The 12,306-nt window shown below is 38.6% G+C and overlaps 1 long non-coding RNA gene across 1 annotated transcript; it reads left to right on the top strand.

Moving 5' to 3' along the window:
* Positions 1-9,419: 9,419 nt before the first annotated feature.
* LOC109215292 lies at positions 9,420-11,403 on the top strand. The gene is made up of 2 exons (XR_002066333.1): positions 9,420-9,783; positions 11,046-11,403. It is a non-coding gene; the product is annotated as an uncharacterized LOC109215292 (long non-coding RNA).
* Positions 11,404-12,306: the final 903 nt, after the last annotated feature.

The following is a 12,306-nucleotide window of genomic DNA, read 5'->3' as shown; positions in this document are numbered from 1 at the left end:
CCTTAGTTGGTAGGAGTAGATTCATTATGAAATAGCGTATCGTTTATGTTCGTTTCACTTTAGATCATGCCAAAAGAATGAAGGAAGAGCCTTAACATACCTTAAACATGTTGAGTCCTTAATACCTTCCAAGCAACTCTTCAAACAAGTCAACTCGATCTATCATAGCATAAGGAGATTCAAAATCAGTGTCGAACAAAGGCCAAGTCTGTAACTTAAGCTAGTAGCTCGTCTACGTAAATTCGGGCAGAATCTCCCTTGTAACAAAGGCCTCCTCCAATACCATATACCAACAACAACAGCCAGGGAAGTCCAGCAACCTATAAATATCAATAACAAGACACCATATAACAATAACAAGTCACAACTACTTCACGACGAGCGGCAAGCTCCGGTTGGAATCCGTATAACCCATATCACCCCTTATAGACTTCTTACATTAATTTAACAGTATCATTAACATGATAATGAAGTCATTCATCAGTGATTCCATCCTTATACCATATATTTATAACAAAGGAAACAATCCTCAACTCCAACTATCTTCAATTAGTAGCTTTATTCACTAGTTCATGTCTACTCCATCCATTTAACTTAATCAACATCAAGATAACCTTAAGCACATGAAAGAACACAATACACACAACTCCTATAGTAACTTCAAGTTGAAATCCAAGTTATATTCAGCTCACAACAACCCTCAATAGCAATACAACACCATAGAAGTGACTTAAGCTAATCCAAGTACTATCTTGTAGTTTATCATCCTAACAACTTAACCAACATACAAGCAAGCTTAAGCACAATTAGTAGGCTGTTATACTCACCTTAAACAGCAGCAAAAACTTGTAATTTCATCCAAATACAGCCCACAACAATCCTCAATGACAACACAACCTCAAAGAGGTGTTGTTCTTCACTAGAACTAAGTTTTGATGTTGAAATATGGTGTAATCACTTTGGAATCACTTCAAACCCTTGTGGTATATTTTTAGGAGGGTTAGGAGAAGTTTGGAGACGAAGTTTAGTTGAAAAATGAGCAAAAATAGGCGTCCAAATCGTTTATAAATTGAAGTAGGTCAACCACCGCCTAAGTGGGTCTCATTGGGAGCTGCTTGCGCGGTCTCACGAAAACACGAATATCTCTCTACTCCAATGTCGTATTGATGAACAGTTTAATGCGTTAGAAACTAGACTCATAGATCTTCAATTTGATATGTAGATCATCCATTGATTCCAAGTATATTGGGAGAAAAGCGTATCTACATTTGACCTAAATTTCAGCACATTATAAATGCAACTTGTGATGACCTTTGCTAAGTTTTGTTCCATAACTCGTTTGACTTAAAAACATAACACACGACTATCATACGACTACAAAAACTCATAACTTAACCTCCTCATCATGTTAATCACCCTAGTCTCACCCCAAAAGAATATGTTATAACATTCCAAACTTGTCGATTTTCGACGAAACTTATTTTCTTCAATTCGTTTAGCGACTAAGCTTTCCAACCCTTTTGGTACTTGTTATTCATGATCTTAAATATTAGTAACCTCCAAGGTAACATGATTAACTTACTTTATTTTCTTCCAATTATAATCTCATTTTCGAGCTTACATCAATGACTTACGACGTATTCTCACGTATGAAAACTTGGGGTGTAACAGTTATGTGTCTAGATGACTCAACTGCCAGCAGGTAAAGTATGAGCACCAGCGCCCTGGTGGGTTGCTCCAGCAGATAGAGATTCCGGAGTAGAAATGGGAGCACATCACCATGGATTTTGTATCTGGACTTCCACGAACCTTGAAGAAGTTTGATTCCATATGGGTTATTGTGGACCGGCTGACCAAGTCCGCTCATTTTATTCCTGTGTGTACCACTTATTCATCGGAGCGGTTGGAGGAGATTTATAGCCGGGAGATCGTCCGTCTGGAGAGCCGTATAGTAGGAGTTAGGTACTCGGGTGGAGTTGAGCACAGCATTTCACCCCCAAACGGACGGACAGTCGGAGCGCACTATTCAGATTCTTGAGGATATGCACCGTACGTGTGTAATTGAGTTTGGAGGGTAATGGGATCATTTCTTCCCATTGGCGGAGTTTGCTTACAACAACAGTTATCAGTCCAGCATTCAGATGGCGCCGTATGAGGCTTTATATGGTAGGAGGTGTAGATCTCCGGTGGGTTGGTTTGAACCGGGTGAGGCCAGGCTTTTGGGCACAGAGTTGGTTCAGGACGCATTGGAGAAGGTTAAGACGATTCAGGATAGACTCCGTACAGCCCAGTCCAGATAGAAGAGCTACGTGGACAGGAAGGTTTGTGATGTTTCATATATGGTCGGTGAGCGGGTTCTGCTTCGGGTTTCGCCTATGAAAGGCGTCATGAGGTATGGGAAGAAAGGAAAGTTGAGTCCGAGGTTAATTGGCCCTTTTGAGATCTTGCGGCGAGTTGGGGAGGTTGCCTATAAGCTTGCCTTGCCTCCCAGTTTGGCCGGAGTTCATCCGGTATTTCATGTTTCGATGCTCCGGAGGTATCACGGTGATCCGTCTCACGTGTTGGATTTCAGTTCAGTTCAGTTGGACAAGGATCTATCCTATGTTCAGGAGCCAGTGGCTATATTGGACAGATAGATCAGAAAGTTGAGGTCAAAGAACATTGCTTCAGTGAAGGTTCAGTGGCGCGGTCAGCCGGCCGAGGAGGCGACCTAGGAAATCGAGCGGGATATGCGCAGCCAGTACCCTCATCTTTTCACTACTTCAGGTATGTTCTCTATGCTCATTCGAGGACGAACGAATGTTTAAGTGTAGGAGGATGTGACGACCCGGTCGGTCATCTTAAGAATTAGCGCCCCGATCCCCCATTAACTGCTTTCCCTAAGTTCATTTCTGCTATTTTGGTTTGCTGGGACGTTCGGTGTTGAGTTTCGGAGAGTTTTGGGACACTTAGCCCTAAATGAGAGCTTAAGTGTGGAAAAGTGGTCCATAGTCGGAACAGTATGAAGACGACCTCAGAATGGAAATCCGATGGTCCCGTTAGCTCCGTTAGGTAATTTCAGGGTTAGGAGTGTGTTTGGAATGTATTTTGGAAGTCCGTAACTCTTTTAGGCTTGAAATGCCGAAGGTTGAATTTTTGAAGTTTCCGGTCCGATAGTGAATTTTTGATCCGAGGGCCGGAATGGAATTTCGGAAGTTGAAGTAGCTCCGTCATGTCATTTGGGATGTGTGTGCAAAATTTCAGGTCATTCGGACGTGTTTTGGTTAGATTTTTGATCGAAAGCGTATTTGGAAGAAATTTGAAGTTCTTAGGCTTGAATCATTGATTAAATCGGGTTTCCGGTGTTGTTTTAGGTGTTTTAAGGATTGGTACAAGTTTGAATAAGGTATTAGGTGGTATTGGTGTTTTTGGTTGAGGGCCCGGGGGCCTCGGGATGGTTTCGGATGAGCGACGGAAGAATTTTGGAAGTTGAGAGGTAGCAGTTCTGCTGCTTCTGGTATCTTTTTGCTTTTGCGGCTTGGGAACCGCAGAAGCGGCCTTGGTCATCGCAGAAGCGAGATTGGCATCCCCCCTCAGGAACCGCAGAAGCGGTCGATATCCCGCAAAAGCGGAACCGCAGGAGCGGTTTTGTGTCCGCAGAAGCAGAACCTTGGGCCTTAAGTGAAAGTCGCAGAAGCGGCCTAGTTTCCGCATAGGCGTGACCGCAGAAGCGGTAATCACTGTTCAGAAAAGAGAATTTCGAGGGTTGAGATTCAAAAGTTGGAGAAATCAATTGAGAGCTCGGGAGAGGGCGATTTTTAGAGGATTTTGAAGAGAAGATTATTGGGTAATGTTTTCTTGATCCTATTTAGTTGTATTCCATCAATATCTAGTTAAATCCATCTTTAAAATTCGAATTGAGGATCAAAATTGGGGAAAATTGGGTGAAACTTCATAGGCTAAACTATTGGGTTTTGAATGGGTGTTTGACCTCCGATTTGGGAGATTTTTATATGGTTAGACTCGTGAGAGTACGAGGGTTCTGAAAATGTGAAAATTATTCGATTCCGAGACGTTGGCCTGAGGGGCGTTTTGGTCATTTTACCTATTTTCGCTCCTTAGCTTTAAATTTAATAGTGGAACCAGTTGCTTGCAATGTTATTTACGTTATGTAATTGAATTGAATAGATTTGGGCCATTCGGAGTCGGATACTCGTGGCAAAGGCGTGGTTTCTAGTTGACTATTGAGCCGGTTCGAGGTAAGTGGCTTGTCTAACCTTGTGTGGGGGACTTTTCCCCTTAGGATTGTTACTTGATAATTGAGTGCCTTGTACGTGAGGTGACGGGCGCGTACTTGAGCCGATTGATGGAATATCCGGTTTTTACTTAAGTTATTGAGATTTGGTTTCTTTCTTACTTGCCTTGTTCTACTTGAAATTATAACTTGTGTTAGATTAGGAAAAGCATGTTTAGTTGACTTGATTGCCTAATTGCTTGAGTTGTTTTGACTGTTCTACGTGAAGCATGCTAGGCTAGTTCTATCTGTGTTGTATTTCGTACTTCATTCCTTGGTATATTTCTGGCTGTGGTTGCGCATTTACATTGGGACTACGGATGTGAGATTCCGGTAGCCCCCCCCCCCCCCTGTTTGTTTACCTTGGGACTACGGGTTCGATTCCTGGTAGATCCCCTTGCACTTTTACTTTGGGACTGCGGGTTAGATTCCCGATAGATCCCCCTGCATATTGATGGTTGGACTACGGGACGGTATCCCGGGAGATCCTTCGGTTTGGCACATAAGTTGGACTACGGGACGGTATCCTGGGAGATCCACTAGACAATTGAGAAAAGGGCTACAGGACGGTATCCTGGGAGACCCTCATTGTTATTCTTGGTATTGAGCTGTAGTCATTCTCTGTCCATTTTGTTCTTTGTGTTAGTTGTTATTATTTTGTTAGCATGTATTATCTCACTGCTGTACTCATTATTTCTGTCAGATTTTCATACTGTTAATTAATATTATATTTTACCTCAGTAGGGCCCTGACCTTCCTCGTCACTACCCAACCGAGGTTAGGCTTGGCACTTACTGAGTACCGTTGTGGTGTACTCATGCCCTTTCTGCGCATGTTTTTCAGGTGCAAATCCAGGTACCTCTTCTCAGGTGCACTATCCTTGAGGTGAGGAGATACACGGAGACTTCGAGGTATATCTGCAGCGTCCGCAGACCGAAGAGTCTTCTTCCTTATTCTAGTTGTAGAGTTGTTATCCTATCATACTTTTGATGTAGATATTCTGGAGATTAGAGTACTTATGGTAATTCTATTAGCCTGTGTTTTCCGTGAGTTTCCGGGTTTTGGGATTGAGTTGTAGACTTCCGCATATCTTTAGAGTTGTATAGGCCGGGCGGCCTTATGTTCAGTTGTTATTTTTCATATGCTCAGTTTTAATTGATTATTCCTCAAGTTAAATTGTTATTTCCGCACTGTTAGGCTTACCTAGTTGTAGGAACTAGGTGGCATCACGACATATTCATGGAGGGTGAACGGGGGTCGTGACACTTCCCTGAACTGAACATCTCTACTAACAAAAAAGGACCGTGTCTCCATATCATATAACCTGTATCCTTTCTGAGTTTCAACATATCCTGTGAAAATTGCCTTCCTTGCTCTTGGTGCAAACATGTCTCCCTTAGGCAGATTGCTTGCATTACATAGGCAGCCATATACCCTTAGATGATCCAACCTGCTAACCTTCCCATACAATAAATCAAAAGGTGTTTTTCCTCCCAAAACTAAAGAAGGTACTCTGTTGATCAAATATACAACAGTCTTCACACAGTCACCCCAAAATTTGATAGGTATCCCACTATGAAACTTTAGTGCCCTGGCTACTTCCAAGATGTGTCTGCGCTTCCTTTCAACCACCCCATTTTGTTGGGGTGTGTAAGGACAGCTACCTTGGTGTAAAATACCAAGAGATGACAATAATTCATTACACTGTGTATTGAAGAACTCAGTCCCATTATTAGATCTTACAATCTTAACACACACACCAAACGAATTCTGAATTAAAGACATAAAATTCTTCAACACAACACAAACTTCACATTTTGGCTGAATCAAACAAGACCAAGTGTATCTGCTGAAATCATCAACAACTGTAACAAAATACTTTTTTCTATCATAAGTGGGTACCTTATAGGGTCCCCAAACATCTAGATGAACAAGTTCAAAAATAGCTGAGGACTTAGAATTGCTGATAGGAAATGGTAATCTACATTGTTTAGCTAAGGGACATATAGAGCAAGATTCTAATTGTCTAGTATTTATTCTGCCTTATAGGGATGAAATTAGTTGCATAACTTTCAACGAAGAATGACCTAGCCTGAAATGGTAAAGTGCACTCTCTGTGTGTTCTTTTGATACTAATCCAACTGCTGCTACTGCACCTCTTTCCTTTATCATATACAAACCTCCAGACTTCTTACCAATCCCCAATACCTTGCCATTGTAGAGCTCCTGTAATAAACAGAAGTCAGGATAACAACCAATAAAGCATTTAAGGTCCCCTGTTAGTTTTGCTACAGACAATAGATTAAACTTAAAGTCTGGCACATATAGGACATCTCTGATGCACTGATCTCCTAGAATCACTGCATTCCCTGTGTGTGTTATCACAGCTCTACTTCTTGTTGGCAATTTCACTCCACTTCCTTCATTTGCCTGTAATCCTTTTGTATTGTTTATAACTTCTTTATTGCAAGTAATGTGATGTGTTACTCCAAAATTTACTATCCACTCTCTTAGAGAAGAACTGGATAATAAAGCAACAATACCTGCCATATTGATAGAACTCTCACCACCAGATGGCTTGTTCAGCAATCTCACCAGTTGTTTGTATTGTTCTTCTGTCAGGAAGTGTCCTTGTCCTTGTGGAAGGTTTCCACTACTGTTGGTTTCTTCCACAGCAACATTGTTGACATAAGTTTCCTCCTGCTCCTGCTGGTTTCTTTTTACTCTTGAAATCAGTTGGATATCCGACAATTTTGTAATAGTTTTCCTTTAGGTGTGCTTTGTACCCACAATGCTCACAGATTACTCCTGCTTTCTTAGGCTAGAAGCCTTGTGTTCTTCCTGCTAACATAGTTAGAGGATCTCAATTTTCATCACCAACACCCAAGGATCTTTGACTTCTTTCCTGTGTTACAATAGCATATGCTTCATTCACAGTAACTATAGGTCTTCTTAGCAGCATATTACTTCTCACATTACTATAGCTTTCATTCAATCCCATTAAAAATTGTAATAACCTCTGATTATCTAGATGTTCTATGGATGGCCTAGCTTCTTCACAATCACATGAAGACAAAGGAACTAACACATCTAGCTCACTCCACAAATCATTCATCTTCGAGTACTAAGTAGATACAGAATATGTACATTGTTTCAAACTGGCGATTTTTGTCCATAAATGATACTCCCTCCGTTCCAGTTTATGTGAACCTATTTCCTTTTTAGTCCGTTCCAAAAAGAATGAACCCTTTCTAAATTTGGTAACAATTTAGCTAAAACTTACAATTCTACCCTTAATGAGAAGCTTTTATAACCACACAAATACTCTGGGCTACTTTTTGACTTATTTAGGACCACAAATTCCGAAAGTCTTCATTTTTTCGTAAACTTCATGCCCAGTCAAACAGGTTCACATAAATTGGAACGGAGGGAGTATATTATAGTCAAACTGCATCTATAATACCTTTCCTTGAAATAGCTCCACACTTTCCTCGTACTAGACGCAAACATGATGCTGGGCATCAATTCAGCTACAACAGTGCTACCAATCCTTGAGAGTACAATCGCGTTGCACTTCTCCCATTGTTCTGTGAGTTCCCCTCTGAACATAGTTTTTACACAGGTTCCGTCAACGAATCCAAGCTTACTTTTGCCCATAAGAGCTAGCTTCATTGCTCTACTCCACAAGGCGTAATTCTCAGGCCCTGTGAGTTTGATTGGGACAACAACTCAGCCTGGTGCATCTGCCGCTTGAAGAAACAACGGATGATTGTGTTCGAGTGAAGAACCTCATTTCATTCCATCGCGATTTAGTCTAAAATAGTTAATTTTGTCCGGAAGTCACGTCGGAGCCCTAATTTCAGAATCCCAGCTCTGATACCATGTTAATTTGAGCTAGATTGAGCAATTGAAACACAACATAGCACATGCAAGAACAATTTCCATTGATTGAATTGGAAGAATCTAGAGAGAGAAAGATTGAGCTTCAGTTAGGAAGAAGGTCGGTTATGTACAAGTGAATCTTATTTCCAAATTTACTGTACTATATAACAACCTATTTTTCTTATACAACTAACTACCCCAAACATCCTATTATTACATTTTAACCCCTTACTCTTAAATTATCATGTCAATCACTGCCATTGACTCAATAACTACACTCACTCGCATGTTGATGCTATTGCTAGGTGGCGGTTTAAAACTTGACTTTGAAACCAACAAAGCAAACTTGGTTTTAGGTCAACAATAACAATCCAGTGAAATATCACTAGTGGGGTCTGGGTAGGGTAGTGTGTACGCAGACCTTACCCCTACCCCGAGGAGTAGAGAGGCTGTTTCCGATAGACCCTTGGCTGAAGAAGATGAAAAGAGACAGTATATCAGTACCATCAATAAACCTTAGAAAGAAATAACAGCATCACAAGAACATAGACGAAAAACAAAATAATAACTAGTAGATAAAGCCCGACACTAAGAGGAACAAAAGGGTATTGTAAACTTAACATTAACCACTAGTAGTCTAAGACAAAATCCTAATAGACTAGCCTCGCTCTGGCACACCGTAGCAATACGCATATCTACCTCCTAACCTACGATCCTAATGCTCGACCCCCACAACTTCCTATCTAGGGTCATGTCGAGCTGACAAATTATCTAATGAATTATTTTTATTGGTCCCAAGATTAAAATAGATAACCTTATATATGTATACAAGTGTCAATACTTTGGCAAGAAACTCATATCCAAACGTATTGCAAAGCCAGAACTTTTATTAAGGAGATTCAAAATATAAAAAGTAACATATAAAGAAGTTAAAGAGATTCAACAAATAGAATACATACATATATAAAAAAAAATTGATCCATTTATACAGTATAATTTTTCTGGGTGCCAACTGACTTCCCTTGATAAGGATAATTCTGCCATGCAAAATCTTGCTTGATATTTGATGCAACACTATAGAGCAAATAAATTCATTCCCCACGAAAGATACGAGTTTCACATACGAAGGGCCTCGCGTGTTAGCGATGATGCCACTATAGGAAATATGACCTATGACGATATTTAATTAATGATATTTATAATAAATGTCAGAAAAGGTTCATTTAGTAACATTTGTTAGAAAAATGTGCCAAAATACTAACATTTGATGAAAAATGACAGAAATAGTTGTGACGTTTGATTTAAATATCACATAATTAAGAATAAACCGACATTTAGTTAGTGATATGTGTAGACAAATGCCAAAAAATACTAATTTCAAAAGAAAGAGAAATTTTCAAAAACTTTCCACCCAAATCTCCCTCTCAAATCCCTAAAAAGAAAACCTATTTTCACAGCTTCTCTTAGAACAATTCAAGTTCAACTTTCCCCTCCCCAATTTTGCTATCCCATCCGAATCCCCCTGTCCCAACTATGAATCTCAAGAACTTTCAGGAATAGTAGTACGAAATGTACTCTCTTCTCCCTTAATCCTTCTCTTTCTCTACTGCGCATTGGAATAACTCCAGGTTAAAAAAAAAATTCTCTCTTGATTGGATTTGAATTCTTTCTTCTTTCTGCTGAGTGTTTTGATTTCTAAGAGGAATTCAATCATATTTATTTACTGCATTACTTGTGTCCTATGTATTTGTAGCAGAGTAATTGGGAGTTTAGGGTTTTGAAGCTTAATCTATGTTGTGATTTTATTTTGTGATCGTAATCATGTGGTGATTTGGAGATAGATTTGTGTGAATGGAAGTTGTGTGAGAATGTTATTACATAATATACTAATGGTGATATTACATTCACAGATTATGCCCTTCGACTGTTTGACAAAATCCATAATAGAGCACCTTAAACACAATGACCTTCCCTATTATTTATTCATTTCCAAATATGAACTAAATTGATGTGATTTTCTCAATTCTTGTCTGATTTCATCAGCTGCTGGTCAGCAACAAAGGATTTTTCAAATACTCAAGGCTACCTTCAAGTTATTTATCAAGATATAAGTTCTAGTTCTTCCCTTAAATGTCTTATGTTTCTCTCATGGTTCCTGTTGCACTACAAAAAGCTCAATTTAGAGATGTGTTGGGCCTATATGTTACCAAGTATTTGTAATCGTACAATTCGAAAAATAGTCAGTTGCAAGATCCTATTAAGAAGTCATCATGTATGCATAATAATATTATCCTGTGCGGAAGGAGAATGCTCGTAAGTAAACTTTATATCCATTTATATCATTAGCTATAGATACTAGGGTCTGCTTAGTTAGTATAGTGTGATAATTAACTCTTGGCTTTCGAAGGAGAAATTCTATGATGATAAGTCTATATATCAAAATATAGGGTGCTATTTACTTTGCTAATTGTTTCTGCCCCTATGAAAATTATGCAATTAGTTGAACATATTTAGAATTTACAAATGTCTATGCTGGTTGATTAGGTGAAGAATAAGGTTACACACATGTATTGGCCTTTGTGTGTATGATATGGAGTTGCAGTGTGAAAGTCCAGAGTGTGGCAACTTACTCTAAGGTCCTTGTAGATTTGATGGACAAACAACATCTTTCTTTCTTAAAATTATGAGTGTTTACTAAGGGATTTTGTTAATTGATGGCAGATAACTTATGAAGTTCTTCAACTGGTAGCCCTATAAGGATAAGGATACTCGTAAAAATAGTTGCACTATATTAATTCATTTTGTTAAATCATTCTTGCTTGTAGATTATGCAATCTTTGTTTGACTTTCAATGACCTGCTAATTTATTTCCCAGTTTATGAAAACATAGGTTGACAGTTGACTACCTCAGACAATCTTGTTGTCTCAATTCAATAGAGTATCAAATGGGTGGAAGCACGACAAAGCTGGAGCTAAATGGATGTAGCAGAAAAAGTGGAAGAAAAAGTTGAGGAAGTGAAGAAATTTGTTGTTGCAAAATTTGTTACAGTTCGCTTGAATCCAGCCTAATAGTAGCATTCTAGCTTTGTTTAGATGTAAGGACATGCAGATATTCACAAATACATTGTTGTAATTAGTTACAGAGATCTTCTGTCTACTCATTTTGTTACAGTTCAAATTGTCTATGTTGAATGACTTGATGTTTATACCTTCATGTATAGCAACAAATAATTTTAGTTTTATATTTATAGTAATTGTCCTCTTAAAGTATGTGCATATGTCAATGAGTAATTTTATTTAGCAACATGTATTCTACAAGTGTCGCTAATAAACTATTTTCCTGATACTTCTAAATATAGTAAGCAAAATAAGTTAGAAACCCGTATTAACTAGCCGACATTATGTGAAATGTCACAAATTTTAACGCGACATTTTCATAAAAGTTAGTAAATAAATGTCGGAAATCTTTTACTGACATTAAAATAAATGTCAAAAAATTACCGACATTAAAATTTATGACATTTGGACTAAGCGTCAAATAAATATGGGGAAGCAATTTTGTGACATTTATGTAACTTAACACGACATTTATAAAATATCGTCGTAGATCATATTTCTTGTAGTGTGTCAGGGATCAAGCTCGACACTAGGATCTATAATACGACAAAAAAAGAGTGGAGTTTGCCATATGATTCAAGAGAGATATAGCATAACTATAACAAGTGTTGGAAATCTAGTTTTGATGATCAACAAATATGTCGTCAACTTGTTTACCCATAAAACAGTACAGTTGAATTTATTACGCGTTTTATAGAAAAATGAACTTATATGATACAAAAAAGATAAATAAACTAGATTAAAAATAAGACTTAACATTAAAATCAAAGGAAATGGCATGCCCGGCTCCAGGAGCAGTGTCTCCGAGGATAGGAATAAGAACAATATGTAAGAACAAGTAAACTCATTGAGCTTGAGAACAGAATGTAGCAGAAGTTATGCCAAGAATTTCATATCCTTACAATGACCGTGTCTATTATTTATAGTTATACCTAGGGAAACAAGATCCTAGGATCAAGCCCCTCTTAAATGATAATAAAGAGGGCGACGGATGAATATGTAACGGCATGCCATGAATACCAATATTCTGCAAC

The sequence above is a fragment of the Nicotiana attenuata genome, unplaced genomic scaffold (assembly GCF_001879085.1).
Source record: "Nicotiana attenuata strain UT unplaced genomic scaffold, NIATTr2, whole genome shotgun sequence".
Taxonomy (NCBI): domain Eukaryota; kingdom Viridiplantae; phylum Streptophyta; class Magnoliopsida; order Solanales; family Solanaceae; genus Nicotiana; species Nicotiana attenuata.
The sequence above is the reverse complement of the archived record's forward strand: the minus strand, read 5'-3'. Positions and strand labels throughout refer to the sequence as shown.